Genomic DNA, 25,468 nt, shown 5'->3' with positions numbered 1-25,468 from the left:
GTGAACTGGAATGCAGCCGTAGGACAAGTGTTCTGGAATGCAGCCGTAGGACAAGTAACCTGGAATTCAGCCCTAGGACAAGTATACTGGAATGCAGCCCTTGGACAATTGAACTAGAATGCAGCCCTTGGACAAGTGAACTGGAATGCAGCCCCAGGACAAGTGAAATGGAATGCAGCCCTAGGACAAGTGAACTGGAATGCAGCCGTAGGACAAGTGTTCTGGAATGCAGCCATAGGACAAGTAACCTGGAATGCAGCCCTAGGAAAAGTGAACTGGAATGCAGCCCTTGGACAAGTGAACTGGAATTCAGCCCTAGAACAAGTGTACTAGAATGCAGCCCTAGAACAAGTGAACTGGAATACAGCCCTAGGACAAGTGAACTGGAATGCAGCCCTAGGACAAGTATACTGGAATGCAGCCCTAGGACAAGTGAACTGGAATGCAGCCCTAGGACAAGTGAACTGGAATGCAGCCCTAGGACAAGTGAACTGGAATGCAGCCCTAGGACAAGTGAACTGGAATGCAGCGCCAGGAAAAGTGAAATGGAATGCTGCCCTAGGACAAGTGACATGGAATGCTGCCCTAGGACAAGTGACCTGGAATGCAGCCCTAGGACAAGTGACCTGGAATGCAGCCCTAGGACAAGTGACCTGGTATGCAGCCCTAGGACAAGTGTAGTGGAATGCAGCCCTAGAACAAGTAAACTGGAATGCAGCCCTAGGACAAGTGAACTGGAATGCAGCCCTAGGACAAGTGAACTGGAATGCAGTTGTCCTCTGCAGCCTTGTCCCCTGCAGCCACTTAATGTGGTGTGGACACCAGGTGAGGCCACACAGATTCCCGTTGAACACTTTAACTACCTTATTTTCTCAATAACATTCTCTCTCCTTCACTTCATCCCTCTCTCCCCTTCTCCCTAAATCCTCTAGGTTATATCAGCTGTGTCTGTGAACCCCTCCTTCATCTGAACTGGCTACATAGAGGGCACAGCATGATCAGATGTGAGCGGTCACTTCGTCAGGACCGTTCCCTGATTAACACTAGTAAGTACTGTCTTAAAAACAGAGGCACAAACTCTGCAAACAGAGGCACAAACTCTGCAGTTGAACTGATGTTAGGTGTTAAAGCAGAAATCTGCAATTGCTACATCCATATTGTGACTTTTAAATTATTTATTTCTAGACATTGATTCTTGAAGAATATAACACATATAACACATGCCTCATGAGCTTAGTTCAACTGTTGTACCCCATCAGAACCCCAAATAAGCTTTTTTTACTATAATGTTTAGAAACAATGTAAATCAACACTCAAATCGCCTCAACATGGTTAAAACTATAATGTTGATATCATGGATGGTCAGTCCTTGCATCCATAGGTCTGTCTGTCTGTAGTTATATTTCTCCAACCCCATAATAATTTTATTACCAAAACAGTGGTGGAATGACAGATTTGTTATTGTTTCAACTGCAGATTGCTGGGTTGTGTGGGTTTTTTAAACAGCAACAAAATGGCTGTCCAGAGACTTGGTTTGGTAAACAGCTGAGGGATGGGAGAAGGAGAAGTGTAACCACTCTCAAATTCATAGAGAACGATATTGTAGCCACCGTAACCCAACACCTAGCGACCTCGTCAAGAAGTTCAGACATCTTGGCATAACAGTTATAAGGTGGTGGCTTGACAGTCGCTGGACCCAGGTTTGAGTTCAGCTCAGGGCTACCCCCAGAATTCACTACACTATGAATACAAGGACTGGCCATCCCATGATGTCATAATGATAGTTTAACCAGGTTTCTAGGCTATATAGTATGTTATATATAGTTCTATCATTGCCCGTGTCGATTTCCTGTTGAGGTCAAATTATTAGAGCTGTGGATAAGTCATTGTATAATATTCAGCAAAAAAAAATTCATGCCCTTACATTAATGGCAAGACATACCTAGATTCAAGTATTCATAAATTGGTTTGAAACCTTTGTTTTAAACCTTTCTCAAAGTTGGTGCCTTGACGGATTTATAAAAAATGGTTTGTCATGAAACACTATTTTTTTATTTAAATGTAACCTTTATTTTAACTAGGCAAGCCAGTTAAGAACAAATTCTTATTTATAATGACTGCCTACCCCGGACGACGCTGGGCCAATTATGCGCTGCCCTATTGGACTCCCAACCACGGCCGGTTGTGATACAGCCTGGATTTGAACCAGGGTGTCTGTAGTGACACCTCAAGCACTGAGATGCCGTGTCTGCTGTGCCACTCGAGATCCCCAGAATCATGTTCCAGTGCTGTCCCCAACTAAAATACATATTGGTCAACCAAGAATCATCTTTTCTTTCTACTAATCACCCCATGTGTCTTTATAAAATCTATATGTACTAAACATGTCTGATACTTTAAGCACGCTGTTTAATTAAAGAAATTATACACACAAATGACTAGAGGGAGCCAGTCATTAATATAACCCGACCAGAGGGAGCCGGTCGTCAACATAACCCGACCAGAGGGAGCCGGTTCCCACATTGAGTACAGCTATAAGGTTTCTCTCCTGTGTGTCTTCTCTGGTGTATCTTCAGATGGCTAGATGTAAAAAAAAATAACCACATTGAGTACAGCTATAGGGGTTCTCTCCAGTGTGTGTTCTCTGGTGTGATATCAGGCTGCTTCGCTGAGTAAAACTCTTCCCACATTTATCACATTTATAAGGTTTCTCTCCTATGTGTGTTCTCTGGTGAAGTGTCAGATTGCTCGACCTTGCAAAACTCTTCCCACATTCATCACAGCTGTACGATTTCTCTCCTGTGTGTATTCTCTGGTGTGATATTAGGTTGCATAGCTGAGTAAACCTCTTCCCACATTGATCACAACTATAAGGTTTCTCTCCTGTGTGTGTTCTTTGGTGTACAATAAGATGGCTTGCTGTATCAAAACTCTTCCCACATTGAGGACAGCAATAAGGTTTCTCTAAAGTGTGGATTCTCTGATGAATTTTAATGCCTGCTGATGAGGTGAATCTTTTCCCATAGTCAGAGCAGCAATGACATTTCTTTCCCGTGGGTCTCTGCTGGTGTTTCTTGAGGAGTTCTGATCTGGAGCGACTCTTCTCTGCCTTGTCAGCATCATGAGGTTGTTGAGGCTCCAAGAGGACCCATGGTAGTCAGTTCTCTCTCCTGTGTGAATGACAAAGTCATACAGATGGTTAAAGGCCCACAACAGCAGAAATCCACTGTTGAAGGTGATGCCAACAGCATAGCCATGATGTTGTACAACAATTGACGTCTGTAATGATTATTTGACATTTGTCTTAAAATGAGCAGCAATAGTCATATTTTGTCTTGTCTTCAAATTAGTAGTAACATCCAAGTTTGTAGACGAGAAATAAGTTATTAATGTTGTTGAAACTCTAAGCAGTGTGCCAGACTACTTTTGGTCTCCAATATAGGCCCCTGTGTTTGCTAAAATTGTATGTAGTATCTCTGCCTGGAGCAAAGATTTTAAATTTTTCACAATGTATTCTGAATGGGGGAAACTCAGGGGAGTAACCTCCATTTCCAGGTTGCTAATGAATGCATTTCACGCTACTTTGGATTATAATTGTCAGGCTCTTTTGAATGTCCTGCTTAATATAATGTTTGTGTACATCATCGCAAATCAACCGCTTTGTACTTAAAAAACACTTCAACCAGTAAAATGCTCTTTAGGCTTTTTCATCAGCCTGACAATGAGAGTTTGTACACTGTTTGCCAAATTGGCAGTTTGCATAGATCTACTGTAGGACCCATAATTTCACCTAACAACAAATATAGGAAAACAGCTCTGTGTTGTATGAGCAAAGTATCTCTGTGTGCACACAGACTAACGAGACCCTACTGTAAATCAAGCAGACAATAACATTATAAACATCAATTTGTTAGGGATGTTGGATCCAACATGGAGCATGGCATAATTGTCTTGACCAGAGTAATGAATGAAGAAGCACTGATTGTTGTGATGTTTCTCATTTGACTGGCATTCAGAAAATGATTTCCTGGATCTTCTGATGATAGTTGAACATGTGACTGTAACTAAACAGCTACAGTATTAAGAATTATGTGTAATTATTGAAGAACTGCATTAATGACAGTATCCATTTGAGTGTTGTCAATAAAGCTACTATTTAAAAATATATATATTTCACCTTTATTTAACCAGGTAGGCTAGATGAGAACAAGTTCTCAACTGCAACCTGGCCAAGATAAAGCAAAGCAGTGCGACAAAAACAACACAGAGTTACAAGTGGGATAAACAAAAGTACAGTCAATAACACAATAGAAAAATCTATATACAGTGTGTGCAAATGGAGTATGAAGGTAAGGCAATAAATAGGCCATAGTAGCGAAGTATTAAACAATTTAATAAATTAACACGAGTGATAGACGTGCAAGTAGAAATACTGGTGTGCAAAAAAGTAAAAAAAAATCAATAAAAACATGGGGATGAGGTAGGCAGTTGGATGGGCTATCAGCAATCGGTCGGTAAGCTGCTCAGATAGCTGATTCTTAAAGTTAGCGAAGGAGAAAATGTCTGCAACTTCAGCGATTTTTGCAATTCGTTCCAGTCATTGGCAGCAGAGAACTGGAAGGAAATATGGCCAAAGTAGGTGTTGGCTTTGGGGATGACCAGTGAGATATACCTCCTGGAGCGTGTGCTATGGGTGGGCGTTGCTATGGTGACCAGTGAGCTGAGTGAAGGCAGCCTAGCAAAGACTTATAGATGACCTGGAGCCAGTTGGCGACGAACACGTAGCGAGGGTCAGCGATCGGTTCGAGAATTGAACCCTGTGGTACCTCCATAGAGACTGCCAGAGGTCCAGACAACAGGCCCTCCGATTTGACACACTGAACTCTGTCTGAGAAGTAGTTGGTGAACCAGGCGAGTCAGTCTTTTGAAAAATGAAGTCTGAGTCTGCCGATAAGAATACGGTGATTGACAAAGTCGAAAGCCTTGGCTAGGTTGATGAAGACGGCTGCACAGTACTGTCTTTTACCAATAGCTGTTACGTTTAGTACCTTGAGCTTGGCTGAGGTGCACCCGTGACGAGCTCGGAAACCGGATTGCACAGCGGAGGAGGTACGGTGGGATTCAAAATGGTCAGTGATCTATTTATTAACTTGACTTTGGAAGACTTTAGAATGGCAGGGCAGGATGGATATAGGTCTGTAGTAGTTTGGGTCTAGAGTGCCACCCACTTTAACGAGGGGGATGACCGCGGAAGCTTTCCAATCTTTGGGAATCTCGGACGATACGAAAGAGAGGTTGAACAGACTAGTAATAGGGGTTGCCACAAGGGCGGCGGATAATTTTAGAAAGAGAGGGTCCAGATTGTCTAGCCCAGCTGATTTGTACGGGTCCAGGTTTTGCAACTCTTTCAGAACATCAGCTATCTGGATTTGGGTGAAGGAGAAGCTGGGGAGGCTTGGGGAAGTAGCTGCAGGGCGTGAGGAGCTGTTGGCCAGGGTTGGGGTAGCCAGGAGGAAAGCATGGCCAGCCATAGAGAAATGCTGGTTGAAATTCTCGATTATCGTGGAGTTATCGGTGGTGAGTGTTTCCTAGCCTCAGTTAGAGCTACAGGATGCACATTTCTGTTTGAAAAAGCTAGCCTTTGCTTTCCTAACTGACTGTGTGTATCGGTTCCCGACTTCTCTGAAAAGTTGCATATTGCAGAGAGTATTCAATGTTTTTGTGCTGGTCGAGGGCAGTCAGGTCTGGAGGAAACCAAGGGCTATATCCGTTCTTAGTTCTACATTTTTGAAAGGGCACGCTTATTTAAGGTGGTGAGGAAATTACAATTAAAGAACAACCAGGCATCCCCTACTGACAGGATGAGGTCAATATCCTTCCAAGATACCAGGGCCAGGTCGATTAGAAAGGCCTGCTTGCAGAAGTGTTTTAGGGAGCGTTTGACATTGATGAGGGGTAGTCGTTTGACCGCGGACCCCTAACGGATGCAGGCAATGAGGCAGTGATCGCTGAGATCCTGATTGAAAACAGCAGAGGTCTATTTGGAGGGCAAGTTGGTCAGGATAATATCTGTGAGGGTGCCCATGTTTACAGATTTAGGGCTTTACCTGGTGGGTTCCTTGATAATTTGTGTGAGATTGAGGGCATCTAGCTTTGATTGTAGGACGGCCAGGGTGTTAACCTCACTAGGGTAGGGGGCACTATTTTCACCTCCGGATGAAAAGCAAACTTGGTAGATTTGGATAGAAAACACAGTTTACAAAACTGTTAAAATAATGTCTGTGAGAATAACAGAATTTATATGACAGGCGAAAACCTGAGAAAAATCCATACAGGAAGTGGGATTTTTATATTTTTGTAGTTTTCCATTGAATGCCTATACAGATTCGATTGACTTAGGACTCAAATTGCACTTCCTATGGCATCCACTAGATTTCAGTCTTGAGAAATGGTTTCAGGCTTGTATTCTGAAAAATGAGAGTGTAAGACCACTCTGAATAAGTGGACCATTCAGTGTCCCAGAGATTTTTCATGTGCGAGACCGAGAGAGCGCCTTTCTTGTTTACCTTTTATATTGACAACGTTATTGTCCGGTTGAAATATTATCTATTATTTAGGCTAAAAACTACCTGAGGATTGATTATAAACATCGTTTGACATGTTTCTACGAACTTTACTGATACTTTTCGGATTTTTCGTCTGGCTGTTGTGATTGCTTTTGAGCCTGTGTATTACTGAACAAAACACGTGAACCAAACAGAGGTTTTTGGATATAAAGAGACTTTATCGAGTAAATGGGCGCTGATCTCAGATAATTGCATGGTATGCTTTCGCCGTAAAGCTGTTTGAAATCTGACACCGTGGTTGGATTAACAAGAAGTTCTTCTTTAAACCGATGTATAACACTTGTATGTTTCATTAATTTTTATGAGTATTTCTGTTTTTGAATTTGGTGTTCTGCAATTTCACTGGATGTTGGCTATGTGGGATGGTAGCGTCCCACACCCCCTAGAGAGGTTAAGTGACGTTTCTGGTTTTCTTGCTGGGAAATGTAACAACAAACAATGTAGTAAAACAAGCTTATATTTTGGGTTCTTTTGGGTTCTTGTTAATCAAAGGCATTTCCTTGAAATGTTCATTAGTCTTTCAGTTATTATTCTGTTTGCTGTGTATGTTTTTATTAGTTTTTTTTCTGTGAAATGTGCTGTTTAATTAACGCTTGGTTTGAACATATTGCAAAATAAATGGAACCAATCAACAAACTCTTGCTCCATCTTAGTATGAAAAACAGTATAAATTCAGTGCATTTGTTGAAGATGGAACATTTTGAATTCAACAACACGTCAAAGGATTCAATTACTGAGAACTGCATTTTTAAAAAATGGATCAAACGGATCAATCTCACTTTTCCAGCCTGCTGAAGGTGTGGTGGAGTGGTAAACACCACCCCCGGCTCTACCAGAGGCTTGAGGTGATCTCCCACAGCTCTGATTATGTCATGTCCTGTGGCCTTGCAGTTCAATTTCTTGACTGCCCCTGCAACACAAACACATTTAGTCATACTCTATAAGACATTCAGGGCCGGTTTCCCAGCTAATCTTAAGGTTAGTCCCAGACTAAAATGGTTGTTTGAGCTGTCTTATCTCAAAGCGACTTGCAGACTTTTCTTTAAATAGTGGTAGATTTAGCCTGTTCTGGACTCAACAAAGCCGATTGCAAGAGGGCAGATTAGAGCTACTTTAGGACTAAATGGAAGCTTAAATTAATCTTTCAAAAAGGCGGGTTTAACTTCTGCTTTGTGCTGTTTATGAGGGAGCCTGGACTATTTGGAATGTCTAAATGAAGACCAACATGCACTACAGAGGTCAGACCAGTACTGGTGGATAGGAGTCATCCATTACATTACTTTGAGACAGCTTACCTATGTACAAAGAAAATGCATTGGAGATATCTCTGCTTGAGCCTAGACTTTCCTCTCTGTCTCAAAGAGGAAGGCCTTCACCCAATTCTCTCCAACTTATGATCACTTTGGGGTTTTAGGCATCTGGAATCTTTCATTGTGAAACTGGGGATTTGTGTGGTTCCAGTGAAGCAACTGTGTGTTTAATTGTTCAAAGTCTGCAAGGCCATTTGTGAACCGAGGAGTCTTTACATCAAGTTTCCTGATGCTGCTGGTCAAGCCAACTATAAAGTGCAATTGTATGAATATGGGCAGTTCCCAGAAGTGATTGGCTGGTTAGATGCATGTCATGTTCCCAGCAAGTGTCCATCAACTCCTGATGCTGAGGAGTACCGTAACCATAACAACTGGTTTTCCATCAATGTTCAGGGTGGATGCACTCCTCATTGAGAGTTCTCAAACATTGTTGCCCGTTGGAAAGGTGCAACTCAGGATGGAAGGATTTCCCTCAACTCTTCATTGGTCTCAGTTTCAGAGAAGACAACATAGTGGACAACTACTTGGTGACAGTGGATATTAGGGTGAGACACATGGTCTACTAATAGTTACTACATAGTAATATGGTCTACTAATAGTTACTACACAGTAACATGTTCTAATAATAGTTACTACACAGTAATATGGTCTACTAAGAGTTACTACATAGTAACATGGTCTACTAAGAGTTAATACATAGTAACATGGTCTACTAAGAGTTAATACATAGTAACATGGTCTACTAAGAGTTAATACATAGTAACATGGTCTACTAAGAGTTAATACATAGTAACATGGTCTACTAAGAGTTAATACATAGTAACATGGTCTACTAAGAGTTACTACACAGTAACATGGTCTACTAATAGTTACTACACAGTAACATGGTCTACTAATAGTTACCACACAGTAACATGGTCTACTAATAGTTACCACACAGTAACATGTTCTACTGATAGTTACCACACAGTAACATGTTCTACTGATAGTTACCACACAGTAACATGTTCTACTGATAGTTACCACACAGTAACATGTTCTACTAAGAGTTACCACACAGTAACATGGTCTACTAAGAGTTACCACACAGTAACAAGGTCTACTAAGAGTTACCACACAGTAACATGGTCTCCTAATAGTTACTACACAGTAACATGGTCTCCTAATAGTTACTACATAGTAACATGGTCTCCTAATAGTTACTACATAGTAACATGGTCTCCTAATAGTTACTACATAGTAACATGGTCTCCTAATAGTTACTACATAGTAACATGGTCTCCTAATAGTTACTACATAGTAACATGGTCTACTAATAGTTACTACATAGTAACATGGTCTACTAATAGTTACTACATAGTAACATGGTCTACTAATAGTTACTACATAGTAACATGGTCTACTAATAGTTACTACATAGTAACATGGTCTACTAATAGTTACTACATAGTAACATGGTCTACTAATAGTTACTACATAGTAACATGGTCTACTAATAGTTACTACATAGTAACATGGTCTACTAATAGTTACTACATAGTAACATGGTCTACTAATAGTTACTACATAGTAACATGGTCTACTAATAGTTACTACATAGTAACATGGTCTACTAATAGTTACTACATAGTAACATGGTCTACTAATAGTTACTACATAGTGACATGGTCTACTAATAGTTACTACATAGTGACATGGTCTACTAATAGTTACTACATAGTGACATGGTCTATTAATAGTTACTACATAGTGACATGGTCTATTAATAGTTACTACATAGTGACATGGTCTACAAATAGTTACTACATAGTAACATTCCTTTCCTCTGGAAAAAGAACACGGTTAGAAGCACAAATAAACTCATATGCTTCTTAGAATGAAGAAGAATAAAGATTGACACAGACAGAGGAATATATTTACCAAATGAAGTAACCAATTTACTGTCTTTGGTTATAAGAGCCAGTACACTGTGAGTTTGCATATGTACAATTTGTGCTCAGTTCTTCATCTGATCTGTCCAAATGGTCATCGTCTGGTATATACCATCCAGAGGTTGGTCATCGTCTGGTATATACCATCCAGAGGTTGGTCATCGTCTGCTATATACCATCCAGAGGTTGGTCATCGTCTGGTATATACCATCCAGAGGTTGGTCATCGTCTGGTATATACCAATTTGTAAGTCGCTCTGGATAAGAGCGTCTGCTAAATGACTTAAATGTAAATGTAAATGTACCATCCAGAGGTTGCTGCTGCTCTATTATTCCAGACAGGAAGTCACTCAGTTCATCAGTGTTGTGTTGTTTTGGTGGTCCACCACCAGTAGTAAATCTCTCTCTGCTTTCTTTCTTTTTAAAGACAGTTTAATTAAGGTTTTTCCACAGAGTCTATAAAAAGGCAGAGATAATAGAAGTGATGTCACAAACATATGAATTTGAGAAATAATTATAATGCAGATATCTCACCTCTAGTTGTTGTTTCTTGTAATCCTGATAATAATGCAGATATCTCACCTCTAGTTCTTGTTTCTTCTTGTAATCCTGATAATAATGCAGATATCTCCCCTCTAGTTGTTGTTTCTTCTTCTTGTAATCCTGATAATAATATATATATATATATATATATATATATAATACTGTACAGCCATATTCATTGACCTGGCCAAGGCTTTCGACTCTGTCAATCACCACATCCTCATCTGCAAACTCGACAGCCTTGATTTCTCAAATGATTGCCTCGCCTGGTTCACCAACTACTTCTCTGATAGAGTTCATGGTGTCAAATCGGAGGATCTGTTGTCCGGGCCTCTGGCAGTCTCTATGGAGGTGCCACAGGGTTCAATTCTTGGACCGACTCTCTTCTCAGTATACATCAATGATGTTGCTCTTGCCGCTGATGAGTCTCTGATCCACCTCTACGCAGACGACACCATTCTGTATACTTCTGGCCCTTCGTTGGACACTCAACCCTCCAGGTGAGCATAAGTGCCATACAACTCTCCTTCTGTGGCCTCCAAATGCTCTTAAATACAAGTAAAGCTAAATGCATGCTCTTCAACCGATCGCTGCCTGCACCTGCCCGCCTATCCAACATCACTACTCTGGACGGGTCTGACTTAGAATACGTGGACAACTACAAATACCTAGGTGTCTGTTAGACTGTAAACTCTCCTTCCAGACTCACATTAAACATCTCCAATCCAAAGTTAAATCTAGAATTGGCTTCCTATTTCGCAACAAAGCATCCTTTACTCATGCTGCCAAACATACCCTTGTAAAACTGACCATCCTACCAATTCTCGACTTTGGCGATGTCATTTACAAAATAGCCTCCAAATACCCTACTCAATATATTGGATGCAGTCTATTACTGCAATTGTAAATGAGAACTTGCCAACCTGGTTAAATAAAGGTGAAATAATAAATACATTTAAATATATCACCTCTAGTTGTTGTTTCTTCTTGTAATCCTGATAATAATGCAGATATCTCACCTGAAGTTGTTGTACTCTTCTTGTGGTAACATTTACATTGAATTCACAGCAAATTGCAGCCCAACCTGCTTGTTCTAGCAGCAGTGTGGTTTTTACCTTCAATAAGTGGATGGTTTGACAACATTTGTTTAGGAGCGTTTTTTCATAGACTAAAGTTTTTTTGAACAAATTATTTTTCCTCTGCCTTTGTTTCGTCTCAAGATTACTCAACCTAATCGAGATTAACCCAGGTGTTCATACTGAACCTAATCAGGCTTAACCCAGGTGTCCTCATTTAGGCTTACTTACCTGACTCCAGTCTCAGACTAACTAAGCCATGTTCGGGAAAGCTTCTTAAATGTCCTAGTTTAACTAGTCCTGGCTTAATCTAAGCCCTGCAGGGTCTGAATGAAACCTAATGTCCAGTGGGATTGATCTGTTTGATCCAATTGTTTGTTTCAGTTTACAGTTGTTGAATCCTTTAACGGATTGTTGATTTTCAAAACTTTTCAGTTTCAACAAATGTACTGGGTTGGTTGAAAAGTGAAACTGTTTTGACATAGTGGAAGATACACTGAATTGATACTGTTTTTCGTACTAAGATGGACTAAAATATGTGCTCATTAGTTATGCAAGAGGGCAGCAGGTAGCCTAGTGGTTAGAGCTGACAAGGTAAAAATATGTTCTGCCCCTGAACAAGGCAGCACTGTTCCCTGGTAGGCAATCATTGTAAATAAGCATTTGTTCTTAACTGACTTGCCTAGTTAAATAAAGGTTAAAAGAAATAATTAAGTCTGTTGATTGTCAGTCATGAGGTTAATTTGTTTTGCAATATGTTCAAATCAAATCAAGCTTTATTTATACAGCACATTTCAGACATGGATGCAACCCAATGGCTTCACAGGAAAAAAACAAAATGAATACAAACAACAGAAGATTAACAAACATTAAGGAAATTCCATTGATTAAAATATTAATTGAACGCAATATCCAACCCAATATATTGGCTTGTTTTTAGGAGGGACTCTGAAAGACACTATGGGGGTGTCCACTGGAATTTGACTAGTGACAACAACTGGGACATAAAAGACACCCACCATGGGAACACTAAATCTGCCCAAGAAGAACAAAAGAAAAACCCACACCAAATTAAAGACAGGAAGCAAACCAAAAAGGTGGAGCAACTAAAGGTGTTGACTCTCCACATCTATCAAGACAACTGGAGCACTGGGCCAGACACTCTTAAAATAGAACCTGGACCAGGTCGGGTGAAACACCTTCCCACTGATGAGATGGACAAGCCAGCACAGATGTAACACATACTGACTAACGAGGTGACACCAATCAGTGCACTGAAGACACATTTCAGTTGAACGCATTCAGTTGTACAGACTAGGTATCCCCTTTTCCTACGGGCTAAAGTCCAACCTCAAAACATAAATGGAAAAACGAAAGCCTTGTAACACTTTTCCCCTTAAAACAACAAATATATCCTATATTGTTGTTGGAAAAGTTTGCTCACCACCAACAGAAAATAACTTCCATTTCACATTCTCTACTACAATACTTCACCTTCTACAATATAAACATGGTGTCTACAGGCTGTCAACAATTAAAAACAATTTAAAAAACATTTATTTCTAAATAATAATATACAATCGTATAGTTTCTTTTTCTTTCTATAGAATCCTTAAACTCACTTGCTTCTAGAACTCTCGTCCCCTTGGAAGGAGCCCAAACAAAACTCATCTCCAATACGGGAAAAACTTGCAGTCAAAATCAATTGTGATGCACAGGCTAAAAGCAAAACTTTTTGACTGCCCACCCTTGAGACAATCAGCAACCAAATACTCCTTTTACAATGTTAAAACCTTCTACATTGTGACATCATTAAAATACTCATTCTACAATGTTTGATATCATGAAAAAACTCCTTCATGCATGTATTTTCTTATGTTTAATCAGATATCTTATATCAGAGTATCACAGCTATAAGGTTTCTCTCCTGTATGTGTTCTCTGGTGTGCTATCAGGTGGCTTGACTGAGTAAAACTTTTCCCACATTGAGTACAGCTATGAGGTTTCTCTCCTGTGTGTGTTCTCTGGTGTGCTGTCAAGTGGCTTGACTGAGTAAAATGCTTCCCACATTGATCACAGCTATAGGGTTTATCTCCTGTGTGTGTTCTCTGGTGTTTCTTCAGATGGCTAGATTGAACAAAACTCTTCCCACATTGAGTACAGCAATAGGGTTTCTCTCCTGTGTGTGTTCTCTGGTGTATCTTCACTTCCCCAGATTGAACAAAACTCTTCCCACATTGAGTACAGCTATAAGGTTTCTCTCCTGTGTGTGTTCTCTGATGTTTCTTCAGATGGCTAGATTGAACAAAACACTTCCCACATTGAGTACAGCTATAAGGTTTCTCTCCTGTGTGTCTTCTCTGGTGTATCTTCAGATGGCTAGATGTAAAAAAAAACTTCCCACATTGAGTACAACTATAGGGGTTCTCTCCTATGTGTGTTCTCTGGTGAAGAGTCAGATTGCTCGACCTTGCAAAACTCTTCCCACATTCATCACAGCTGTACGGTTTCTCTCCTGTGTGTATTCTCTGGTGTGATATCAGGCTGCTTAGCCGAGTAAGACTCTTCCCACATTGATCACAGATATAAGATTTCTCTCCTGTGTGTGTTCTCTGGTGAAGAGTCAGATTGCTCGACCTTGCAAAACTCTTCCCACATTCATCACAGCTGTACGGTTTCTCTCCTGTGTGTATTCTCTGGTGTGATATTAGGGTGCATAGCTGAGTAAAACTCTTCCCACATTGATCACAGCTATAAGGTTTCTCTCCTGTATGTATTCTCTGGTGTGATATTAGGTTGCATAGCTGAGTAAACCTCTTCCCACATTGATCACAGCAATATGGTTTCTCTCCTGTGTGTGTTCTTTGGTGTACAATAAGATGGCTTGATGCATCAAAACTCTTCCCACATTGAGTACAGCAATAAGGTTTCTCTAAAGTGTGGATTCTCTGATGAATTTTAATGCCTGCTGATGAGGTGAATCTTTTCCCACAGTCAGAGCAGCAATACGATTTCTTTCCCGTGGGTCTCTGCTGGTGTTTCTTGAGGAGTTCTGATCTGGAGAGACTCTTCTCTGCCTTGTCAGCATCATGAGGTTGTTGAGGCTCCCAAGAGGACCCATGGTAGACAGTTCTCTCTCCTGTGTGAATGACAAAGTAATACAGATGGTTAAAGGCCCACAACAGCAGAAATCCACTGTAAAAGGTGATATACAACATCATGGCTACGCTGTTGGCAACAATTGACGTCTGTAATGATTATTTGACATTTGTCTTAAAAGGAGCACCAATAGTCATATTTTGTCTTGTTTTCAAATTTGTAGTAACATCTAAGTTTGTAGACTAGAAATAAGTTATTCATGTTGTTGAAACTAAGCAGTGTGCCAGACGACTTTTGGTCTCCTTTCTGTGTTTGCTAAAATTGTATGTAGTATATCTGCCTGGAGCAAAGATTTTCATATTTCACAATGTATTCTGAATGGGGGACACTCAGGGGAGTAACCTCCATTTCCAGGTTGCTAATGAATGCATTTCACTCTACTTTGGATTATAATTGTCAGGCTCTTTTGAATGTCCTGCTTAAAACCTCTTAAGACTCTAGGGGCAGTATTTAATTTTTGGATAAAAAGACGTGCCCGTTTTAAGCGCAATATTTTGTCACGAAAAGATGCTCGACTATGCATGGAATTGATAGCTTTGGAAAGAAAACACTCTGACGTTTACAGAACTGCAAATATTTTCACTGTGAGTGCCCTAGAACAAAAGCTTCAGGCAAAACCAAGATGTTTCTGCAACCAGGAAATGAACAGGATTTCTGAAGCTACGTTTTCCATTATCTCCTTATATGGCTGTGAATGCGACAGGAATGAGCCTACCCTTTCTATCATTTCCCCAAGGGGTCTGGAGCATTGTGACGTATTTGCAGGCATATCATTGGAAGATTGACCATAATAGACTACATTTGCCGAGTGTCCGCACGGTGTCCTGCGTGGAAATTGGTGCGCAAAACTCATCTGCTGGTATTTTTCCATGGGATTCTGAGAAGAAACAATGCTTCCACGAACGGCATATCAATGAAGAGATATATGACAAAACACCTTGAGGATTGATTCAAACAACGTTTGCCATGTTTCAGTCGATATTATGGAGTTAATTCGGAAAAAAGTTAGACGTTTAGGTGACTGAATTTTCGGTTAGTTTCGGTAGCCAAATGCGTAGTAACAAAACGGAGCGATTTGTCCTACACAAAGAATCTTTCAGGAAAAACTGGACATCTGCTATGTAACTGAGAGTCTCCTCATTGAAACATCTGAAGTTCTTCAAAGGTAAATTATTTTATTTGATTCCTTTGCTGGTTTTTGTGAATATGTTGCGTGCTAAATGCTACGCTAAATGCTAAGCTAGCCATCAACACTCTTACACAAATGATTGATTTTCTATGGTTCAAAAGCATATTTTGAAAATCTGAGATGACAGTGTTGTTAAGAAAAGGCTAAGCTTGAGAGCAGGCATATTTATTTCATTTCATTTGCGATTTTTAGAAATCGTTAACGTTGCGTTATGGTAATGAGCTTGAGGCTGTAATCACGATACCGGATCCGGGATGGATCGGACTATGAGGTTAATATAATGTTTGTGTACATCATCGCAAATCAACCGCTTTGTACTTAAAACACTTCAACCAGTAAAATGCTCTTTGGCTTTTTCATCAGCCTGACAATGAGAGTTTGTACACTGTTTGCCAAATTGACAGTTTGCATAGATCTACTGTAGGACCCATAATTTCACCTAACAACAAATATAGGAAAACAGCTCTGTGTTGTACAATAGTCTATCCATCAAGGAAAAGTTCTCTACACATTATGAGCCAAGTATCTCTGTGTACAAACAGACCAACGAGACCCTACAGTAAATCAAGCAGACAATAACATTATAAACAACAATTTGTTAGGGATGTTGGATCCAACGTGGAACATGGCATAACTGTCTTGACCAGAGTAATGAATGAAGAAGCACTTTGATTGTTGTTGCATGTCGTGATGTTTCTCATTTGACTGGCATTCAGAAAATGATTTCCTGGATCTTCTGATGACAGTTGAACATGTGACTGTAACTAAACAGCTACAGTATTAAGAATGATGTGTAATTATTGAAGAACTGCGTTAATGACAGTATCGATTTGAGTGTTGTCTATAAAGCTACTATTTAAAAAAATATATATATATTTCACCTTTATTTAACCAGGTAGGCTAGATGAGAATAAGTTCTCAACTGCAACCTGGCCAAGATAAAGCAAAGCAGTGTGACAAAAACAACACAGAGTTAAGTGGGATAAACAAAAGTACAGTCAATAACACAATAGAAAAATCTATATACAGTGTGTGCAAATGGAGTACGAAGGTAAGGCAATAAATAGGCCATAGTAGCGAAGTATTAAACAATTTAACAAATTAACACGAGTGATAGATGTGCAAGAAGAAATACTGGTGTGCAAAAGAGCAAAAAAAATCAATAAAAACATGGGGATGAGGAAGGCAGTTGGATGGGCTATCAGCAATCGGTCGGTAAGCTGCTCAGATAGCTGATTCTTAAAGTTAGTGAGGGAGATATGTCTCCAACTTCAGCGATTTTTGCAATTCGTTCCAGTCATTGGCAGCAGAGAACTGGAAGGAAATGCGGCCAAAGTAGGTGTTGGCTTTGGGGATGACCAGTGAGATATACCTCCTGGAGCACGTGCTAGGGGTGGGTGTTGCTATGGTGACCAGTGAGCTGAGGAAAGGCGGCCTAGCAAAGACTTATAGATGACCTGGACCCAGTTGGTTTGGCGACGAACACGTAGCGAGGGCCAGCCGATGAAAGCATACAGGTCCTAGTGGTGAGTGGTATATGGGGCTTTGGTAACTAAATGGATGGCACTGTGATAGACTTCATCCAGTTTGCTGAGTAGTGTTGGAGGCTATTTTGAAAATGACATCTCCAAAGTCAAGGATCGGTAGGATAAGTTTTACGAGGGTATGTTTGGCAGCGTGAGTGAAGGTAGCGATGAATCGAAATAGGAAGACTTAATTTTGGATTGGAAATGCATAATATTAGTCTGGAAGGAGAGTTTACAGTCTAGCCAAACACCTAGGTATTTATAGTTGTCCACATATTCTAAGTTAGAACCATCCAGAGTAGTGGTGGGGTGCGGGCAGCGATCGGTTGAAGAGCATACATTTAGTTTTGCTAGCGTTTTAAGAGCAGTTGGAGTCCACGGATGGAGTGTTGAATGGCACTGAAGCGCGTTTGGAGGTTTGTTAACAGTGTCCAAAGAAGGGCCAGATGTATACAGAATGGTGTCATCTGCGTAGAGGTAGATCAAGGAGTCACCCGCAGCATGAGCAACATCGTTGGTATATACAAAGAAAAGAGTCTGAGAATTGAACCCTGTGGTACCTCCATAGAGACTGCCAGAGGTCCGGACAACAGGCCCTCCGATTTGACACACTGAACTCTGTCTGAGAAGTAGTTGGTGAACCAGGCGAGTCAGTCATTTGAAAAACGAAGGCTGTTGAGTCTGCCGATAAGAATACGGTGATTGACAAAGTCGAAAGCCTTGGCTAGGTTGATGAAGACGGCTGCACAGTACTGTCTTTTTTCAATAGCTGTTACATCGTTTAGTACCTTGAGCGTGGCTGAGGTGCACCCGTGACCAGCTCGGAAAACTGGATTGCACAGCGGAGAAGGTATGGTGGGATTCAAAATGGTCAGTGATCTATTTGTTAACTTGACTTTAGAATGGCAGGGCAGGATGGATATAGGTCTGTAATAGTTTGGGTCTACAGTGCCACCCACTTTAAAGAGGGGGATGACCGCGGAAGCGTTCCAATCTTTAAGAATGTCGAACGATACGAAAGAGAGGTTGAACAGAGTAGTAATAGGGGTTGCCACAATGGCGGAGGATAATTTTAGAAAGAGACGGTCCAGATTGTCTATCCCAGCTGATTTGTACGGGTCCAGGTTGCTACTCTAACATCAGCTATCTGGATTTTGGTGAAGGAGAAGCTGGGGAGGCTTGGGGAAGTAGCTGCAGGGCGTGGGGAGCTGTTGGCCAGGGTTGGGGTAGCCAGGAGGAAAGCATGGCCAGCGGTAGAGAAATGCTGGTTGAAATTCTCGATTATCGTGGAGTTATCGGTGGTGACAGTGTTTCCTAGCCTCAGTTAGAGCTACAGGATTCACATTTCTGTTTGAAAAAGCTAGCCTTTGCTTTCCTAACTGACTGTGTATATCGGTTCCCGACTTCTCTGAAAAGTTGCATATCGCAGAGAGTATTCAATGTTTTTGTGCTGGTCGAGGGCAGTCAGGTCTGGAGTGAACCAAGTGCTATATCTGTTCTTAGTTATACATTTTTGAAAGGGCATGCTTATTTAAGGTGGTGAGGAAATTACAATTAAAGAACAACCAGGCATCCCCTACTGACAGGATGAGGTCAATATCCTTCCAGGATACCCGGGCCAGGTCAATTAGAAAGGCCTGCTTGCAGAAGTGTTTTAGGGAGCGTTTGACAATGATGAGGGGTAGTCGTTTGACCGCGGACCCCTAACGGATGCAGGAAATGAGGCAGTGATCGCTGAGATCCTGATTGAAAACAGCAGAGGTGTATTTGGAGGGCAAGTTGGTCAGGATAATATCTATGAGGGTGCCTATGTTTACAGATTTAGGGCTTTACCTGGTGGGTTCCTTGATAATTTGTGTGAGATTGAGGGCATCTAGCTTTGATTGTAGGACGGCCAGGGTGTTAACCTCACTAGGGTAGGGGGCACTATTTTCACCTCCGGATGAAAGCAAACTTGGTAGATTTGGATAGAAAACACAGTTTACAAAACTGTTAAAATAATGTCTGTGAGAATAACAGAATTTATATGACAGGCGAAAACCTGAGAAAAATCCATACAGGAAGTGGGATTTTTATATTTTTGTAGTTTTCCATTGAATGCCTATACAGATTCGATTGACTTAGGACTCAAATTGCACTTCCTATGGCATCCACTAGATGTCAGTCTTTAGAAATGGTTTCAGGCTTGTATTCTGAAAAATGAGAGTGTAAGACCACTCTGAATGAGTGGACCATTCAGTATCCCAGAGATTTTTCATGTGTGAGACCGAGAGAGCGACTTTCTTGTTTACCTTTTATATTGACAACGTTATTGTCCGGTTGAAATATTATCTATTATTTAGGCTAAAAACAACCTGAGCATTGATTATAAACATCGTTTGACATGTTTCTACAAACTTTACTGATACTTTTCGTCTGGCTGTTGTGATTGCTTTGGAGCCTGTGGATTACTGAACAAAACATGTGAACCAAACAGAGGTTTTTGTATATAAAGAGACTTTATCGAACAAAACTAACATTTATTGAGTAAATGGTAGTCTTGTGAGGGCAACGATATGAAGATCATCAAAGGTAAGTGAATCATTTTATTGCTATTTCTGACTTGTGTAACTCCTCTACTTGGCTGGTAACTGTTTGCAATGATTTGTCTGCTGGGCGCTGATCTCAGATAATTGCATGGTATGCTTTCGCCTTGAGCTTTTTTTAAATCTGACACCGTGGTTGGATTAACAAGAAGTTAATCTTTAAACCGATGTATAACACTTGTATGTTTCATTAATTTTTAGAATGAGTATTTCTGTTTTTGAATTTGGCGCTCTGCAATTTCACTGGATGTTGGCTATGTGGGATGGTAGCGTCCCACACCCCCTAGAGAGGTTAAGCATATCGCAGTTTCGGTAACAGAACAAACTCTGAAGATAGATGGGGGGCAATGAATTCACATATGGTGTCCAGGGCACAGCTGGGAGCTGAGGGGGGTCTGTAACAGACGGCAACAGGGAGAGACTTATTTCTGGAGAAAAATCATTTTTAAAATTAGAAGCTCGAACTGTTTGGGCATGGACCTGGAAAGTATGATAGAAATGTGCAGGCCATCCTCTGCAATAGATTGCAACTCCTCCCCCCTTTGGCAGTTCTAACTTGACGGAAAATGTTGAAGATGGGGATGGAAATTTCTGAATTTTTGGTGGCCTTCCAAAGCCAGGATTCAGACACAGCAAGGACATCAAGGTTGGCGGAGTGTGCTAAAGCAGTGAGAAAAACAAACTTAGGGAGGAGGCATCTGATGTTAACATGCATGAAACCAAGGCGTTTATGGTTACAGAAGTCAACAAATGAGAGAGCCTGGGGACACGCAGGGTCTGGATTAACCTCTACATCACCCGAGGAACAGAGGAGTAGGACGAGGGTACGGCTAAAGGCTATCATTTACATTTACATTTAAGTCATTTAGCAGACGCTCTTATCCAGAGCGACTTACAAATTGGGAACTGGTCGTCTAGTGCGTTGTGAACAGAGAATAAAAGGAGCAGATTTCTGGGCGTGGCAGGATAGATTCAAGGCATAATGTACAGAGAGGGGTATGGTAGGGTGCGGGTACAGTAGAGGTAAACCTAGACATAGTGACGATAAGCGGTTGCATCTACTGGAGGCACCAGTTATGCTAGGTGAGGTCACCGCATGTGTGGGAGGTGGGACAAATTAGTTCTCTGAGGCATGTTGAGTGGGACTAGGGGCTATGCAGTAAAACAAAACAATGATAACTACCCTACACAACAGTAGACAAGGATTATTGATATTAGAGAGACATAAAGCGAGGCATAAAGCAATCACGTGTTGATTGGGAGAGTTAGCTAAGACAACGGGTAAGACAACAGTTAATCAGCTAAGACAACAACAACAGGTAAAATGGCGATGAATGGGCAGAGAGGGTCAGTTAACTACACAGAGGGCCTGAGTTCGAGGCTGGGGCCGACAGTTATACAAAACGGAGAACCGTGATTAATGAACAGTCCAGCAGACATATGTAGCCAAGTGAACAGCAATATATGAACCAGGGAAGCCGTTAGGTAGTCATGACTACGCAAGAGATATTGTAGCTGGAGTAATTTTGTTTGCTAGCCGGTAGATGCACCTGGCTCAAGGCTAACTGGTGCTAGCTTCAGGACAAGGGCGTTAGCCACTATAGCAAATCCATATACAGCAAATTAAACTGTTTCAGAAAAATGTACATATGAAAATCATAACTGGCACACAGATTGGTAGAAATGGTCAGATAAATTGACCCTCCAACTGGATAAGGTTGCTGACTGCTGGTGTAGTCTATTACTGAACATTTCAGGAGCAGAACAGCAGAATTGATGAAGTCCAGCAGCAGACGGGGGAGGGGGGGGGCTCCCTCTGGTCGGGTCACGATGACCACCGGCTCCCTCTGGTCGGGTCACGATGACCACCGGCTCCCTCTGGTCGGGTCACGATGACCACCGGCTCCCTCTGGTCGGGTCACGATGACCACCGGCTCCCTCTGGTCGGGTCACGATGACCACCGGCTCCCTCTGGTCGGGTCACGATGACCACCGGCTCCCTCTGGTCGGGTCACGCTGACGACCGGCTCCCTCTGGTCGGGTCACGTTGACGACCGGCTCCCTCTGGTCGGGTCACGTTGACGACCGGCTCCCTCTGGTCGGGTCACGTTGACGACCGGCTCCCTCTGGTCAGGTTATATTGATGACTGGCTCCCTCTAGTCATTTGTGTGTATAATTTATTTAATCAAACAGCGTGCTTAAAGCATCAGACAAGTTCAGTACATATAGATTTAAAAACACATGGGGCGAACGGTAGAAAGAAAATGACTCTTAGTTGACCAATATGTATTTTAGTTGGGGACAGCACTGGAACATGATTCTGGGGCTCTCGAGTGGCACAGCAGATACTGCATCTCAGTGCTTGAGGTGTCACTACAGACACTCTGGTCCAAATCCAGGCTGTATCACAAACGGCCGTGGTTGGGAGTCCCATAGGGGGGCGCACAATTGGCCCATTGTCGTCTGGGGTAGGCAGTCATTGTAAATAAGAATTTGTTCTTAACTGACTTGCCTAGTTAAATAAAGGTTACATTTAAATTAAATAAAAAAATAGTGTTTCATGACAAACATTTTTTTTTATCCGCCAAGGCACCAACTTTGAGAAGGGTTTAAAACAAAGGTTTCAAACCAATTTATGAATGTAATTGAATCTAGGTATGTCTTGCCTTTAATGTAAGGGCATGAAAAATTGGCTGAATATTATACAATGACGTATCAACCGCTGGTTAAACTATCATTATGACATCATGGATGGCCAGTCCTTGTATTCATAGTGTAGTGAATTCTGGGGGTAGCCCTGAGCTGAACTCAAACCTGGGTCCAGCGACTGTCAAGCCAACACCTTATAACTGTTACGCCAAGATGTCTGAACTTCTTGACGAGGTCGCTAGGAGTTAGGTTACAGTTGCTACAATAGCTCTCTCTATGAATGTGAGAGTGGTTACACTTCTCCTTCTCCCATCCCTCAGCTGTTTACCAAACCAATTTGTAAGTCGCTCTGGATAAGAGCGTCTGCTAAATGACTTAAATGTAAATGTAAATGTAAGTCTCTGGACAGCCATTTTGTTGCTGTTTAAAAAAAAAAACACACAACCCAGCAATCTGCAGTTCAAACAATAACAAATCTGTCATTCCACCACTGTTCTGGTAATAAAATGATTATGGGGTTGGAGAAATGTAACTACAGACAGACCTATGGATGCAAGGACTGACCATCCATGATATCAACATTATAGTATGAACCATGTTGAGGCGATACAGTGTTGATTTACATGGTTTCTAAACATTATAGTAAAAAAAGCTTATTTGGGGTTCTGATGGGGTACAGCAGTTGGTACAGCAGTTGAACTAAGCTCATGAGGCATGTGTTATACGTGTTATATTCTTCAAGAATCAATGTCTATAAATAAACAATTTAAGTCACAATATGGATGTAGCAATTGCAGATTTCTGCTTTAACACCTAACATCAGTTCAACTGCAGAGTTTGTGCCTCTGTTTTTAAGACAGTACTTACTAGTGTTAATCAGGGAACGGTTTCTCAAAACCATCTTATGGCTTAATTCATCGTTAGAACCATTGGATGCCTTAAGATGCGTTTGGGAAACCAGGCCCAGATATCCAGTTTCCTCCTCTTCTTCCTCCTCCTTTTTCGATGTAACAGTCATTTCCTCCTCCTCTTTCACTCCATAAACTGCTTCATCCTCTCCTTTTACTGTAACATCCTCCTCCTCTTTCACTCTGAACATGTCTTCCTCTAATTTCACAGTAACGGCCTCACCCTCTACTTCTTGTTTTACTGTGATTTCCTCCTCTTCATTAGAAGGAGAGTAGCTTAGTGACCGCATGGTCGGGGATGTTAGCTAGGCTAACGCTAACTTAACCAGACCGCTAGCTGAATAATAACAACAACACCGTAAATATGAAATTAAATCGGATAACTAACCAAGACGACAGAAGTGGGTTTAAAACACAGTGGCTAATATACACTAAAGCGATATATTGGTTCGGCTATTTTGTCTAGCAAGCTACTGAGGTGTCTGACTAACTATTGTTGCTGCTGTTGAAATAAGATTTCCGTCCACTAGATTAGACGTCACACTAGCAGCATAACCATAAATTCCCACACAGCTGATTGGAGTGGGTAACGCAGTTGAGTAAAATGTATATGTTATTTCCAGACAAAAAGTTAAAGGGTAGGAATCAGGGACGTCACTAGAACTAAAATATTCATTAGTCCCCCCCTAAATAAATCAATATCAGTCAATATATTTTTTTGTGAATTAATTTTTTTCGTCAACCGTTCCATCGCATCTAAACGTTCTACCGGACCGGTAGAACGCTGCTGCACCAGAGACTAGTGACTGTTTGACTTTCATGGACCGGGGGAGGCTGCTGCACTCGTGACTGTTAGACTTTCATCAGCAAAGATGGCGGACAGAAATACTAGGAGAGAGGGGTACCCCGACACAGAACTGGACATAAATGTAAAGGATTATAACGTCAGTAAAAACCATGTACAGTTGACAGGAATGTGCGTTAATGTAGAGACAAACTTTGATGCATTTTTAAAAATCATAGTTCATTTACGAAAATCGCGATATAGCAGTTAGCTTTACGTTAAACTGGCTAGCTTTATGGGTGTTGTGACATGAGTATGAAATTGTAATCCTGGTTGTTTTAGTGACTCCTGAAACAACCAGCAAACCAGGTTGTCGTTTTGTGAAACAGTGGATGTATAGAATCTAGCTGAAGAATTTACTGCAAATTGAATGTACAATTTTGTAAGCTTTCGTTGCTGATATTTGCCATTGCAGATAGATGACATCACGTAGCTAGCTATTGTCGTGGAAATATTTTTTGAAATAAAAACAGCCTGAATGACATTAATGAAGCCTATGGATTGAGTAGAATATAATATCATGTTGGACCAAGGATGCAAGTCGTATATACATGTAGTTATTACCATGCATGAGATCCCCATATTGTAGCCTGTACATTTAATATATTCACTGATCATGTACTCTACCTTGGCAAATAAAGGTGCAGTTTAGGTATGAATGTCTTTGAGATTATTTTTCAGTCATATCCAATACCAGCAGCATCAAATTCCAGTCTTTGAATGACGCTGTGTCTGCATGTATGTATTACAATTATACACTTCAACAGTGTTTTACCAATCTTGGTCCTGGGACATCAATGGTTACACATTGTAACTAATAGACTAGAAACAAGATTTAACTAGTTAATTCATATATACAGAAATATAATGTTAAAAAACACTACACTACACTTTCTATGCATCATGTAAATACTCTAACACCGGTTCATCTCAACATCTAATGCCCTTCATCTGCATTGATCTGATAAACACAGGATAGGTGGAGTATTTCATCAAATTACACTTCATTTCAACCAGTAGAGAATGTGAAATGCTTTATTGAAAATCTCGTTATCCAAGTGTTATAAATACAAGTTCAATCTGTACTGCAATGCACATCTGTTGTGAATTATAAAAACAGAG

The 25,468-nt window shown here is 41.0% G+C and overlaps 2 pseudogenes; both read right to left on the bottom strand.

Annotated features, from left to right (window-relative positions):
- Nucleotides 1-2,486: 2,486 nt before the first annotated feature.
- Nucleotides 2,487-9,062, bottom strand: LOC135563641 (gastrula zinc finger protein XlCGF17.1-like; annotated as a pseudogene).
- Nucleotides 9,063-12,243: 3,181 nt separating this feature from the next.
- On the bottom strand, nucleotides 12,244-24,018 carry LOC115125900 (zinc finger protein 501-like; annotated as a pseudogene).
- Between the last annotated feature and the right edge of the window lie 1,450 nt (nucleotides 24,019-25,468).

The sequence above is a fragment of the Oncorhynchus nerka genome, linkage group LG21 (assembly GCF_034236695.1).
Source record: "Oncorhynchus nerka isolate Pitt River linkage group LG21, Oner_Uvic_2.0, whole genome shotgun sequence".
NCBI classification, from domain to species: domain Eukaryota; kingdom Metazoa; phylum Chordata; class Actinopteri; order Salmoniformes; family Salmonidae; genus Oncorhynchus; species Oncorhynchus nerka.
Note: the sequence above shows the minus strand (reverse complement) of the source record. Positions and strands in the feature narration are given on the sequence as shown.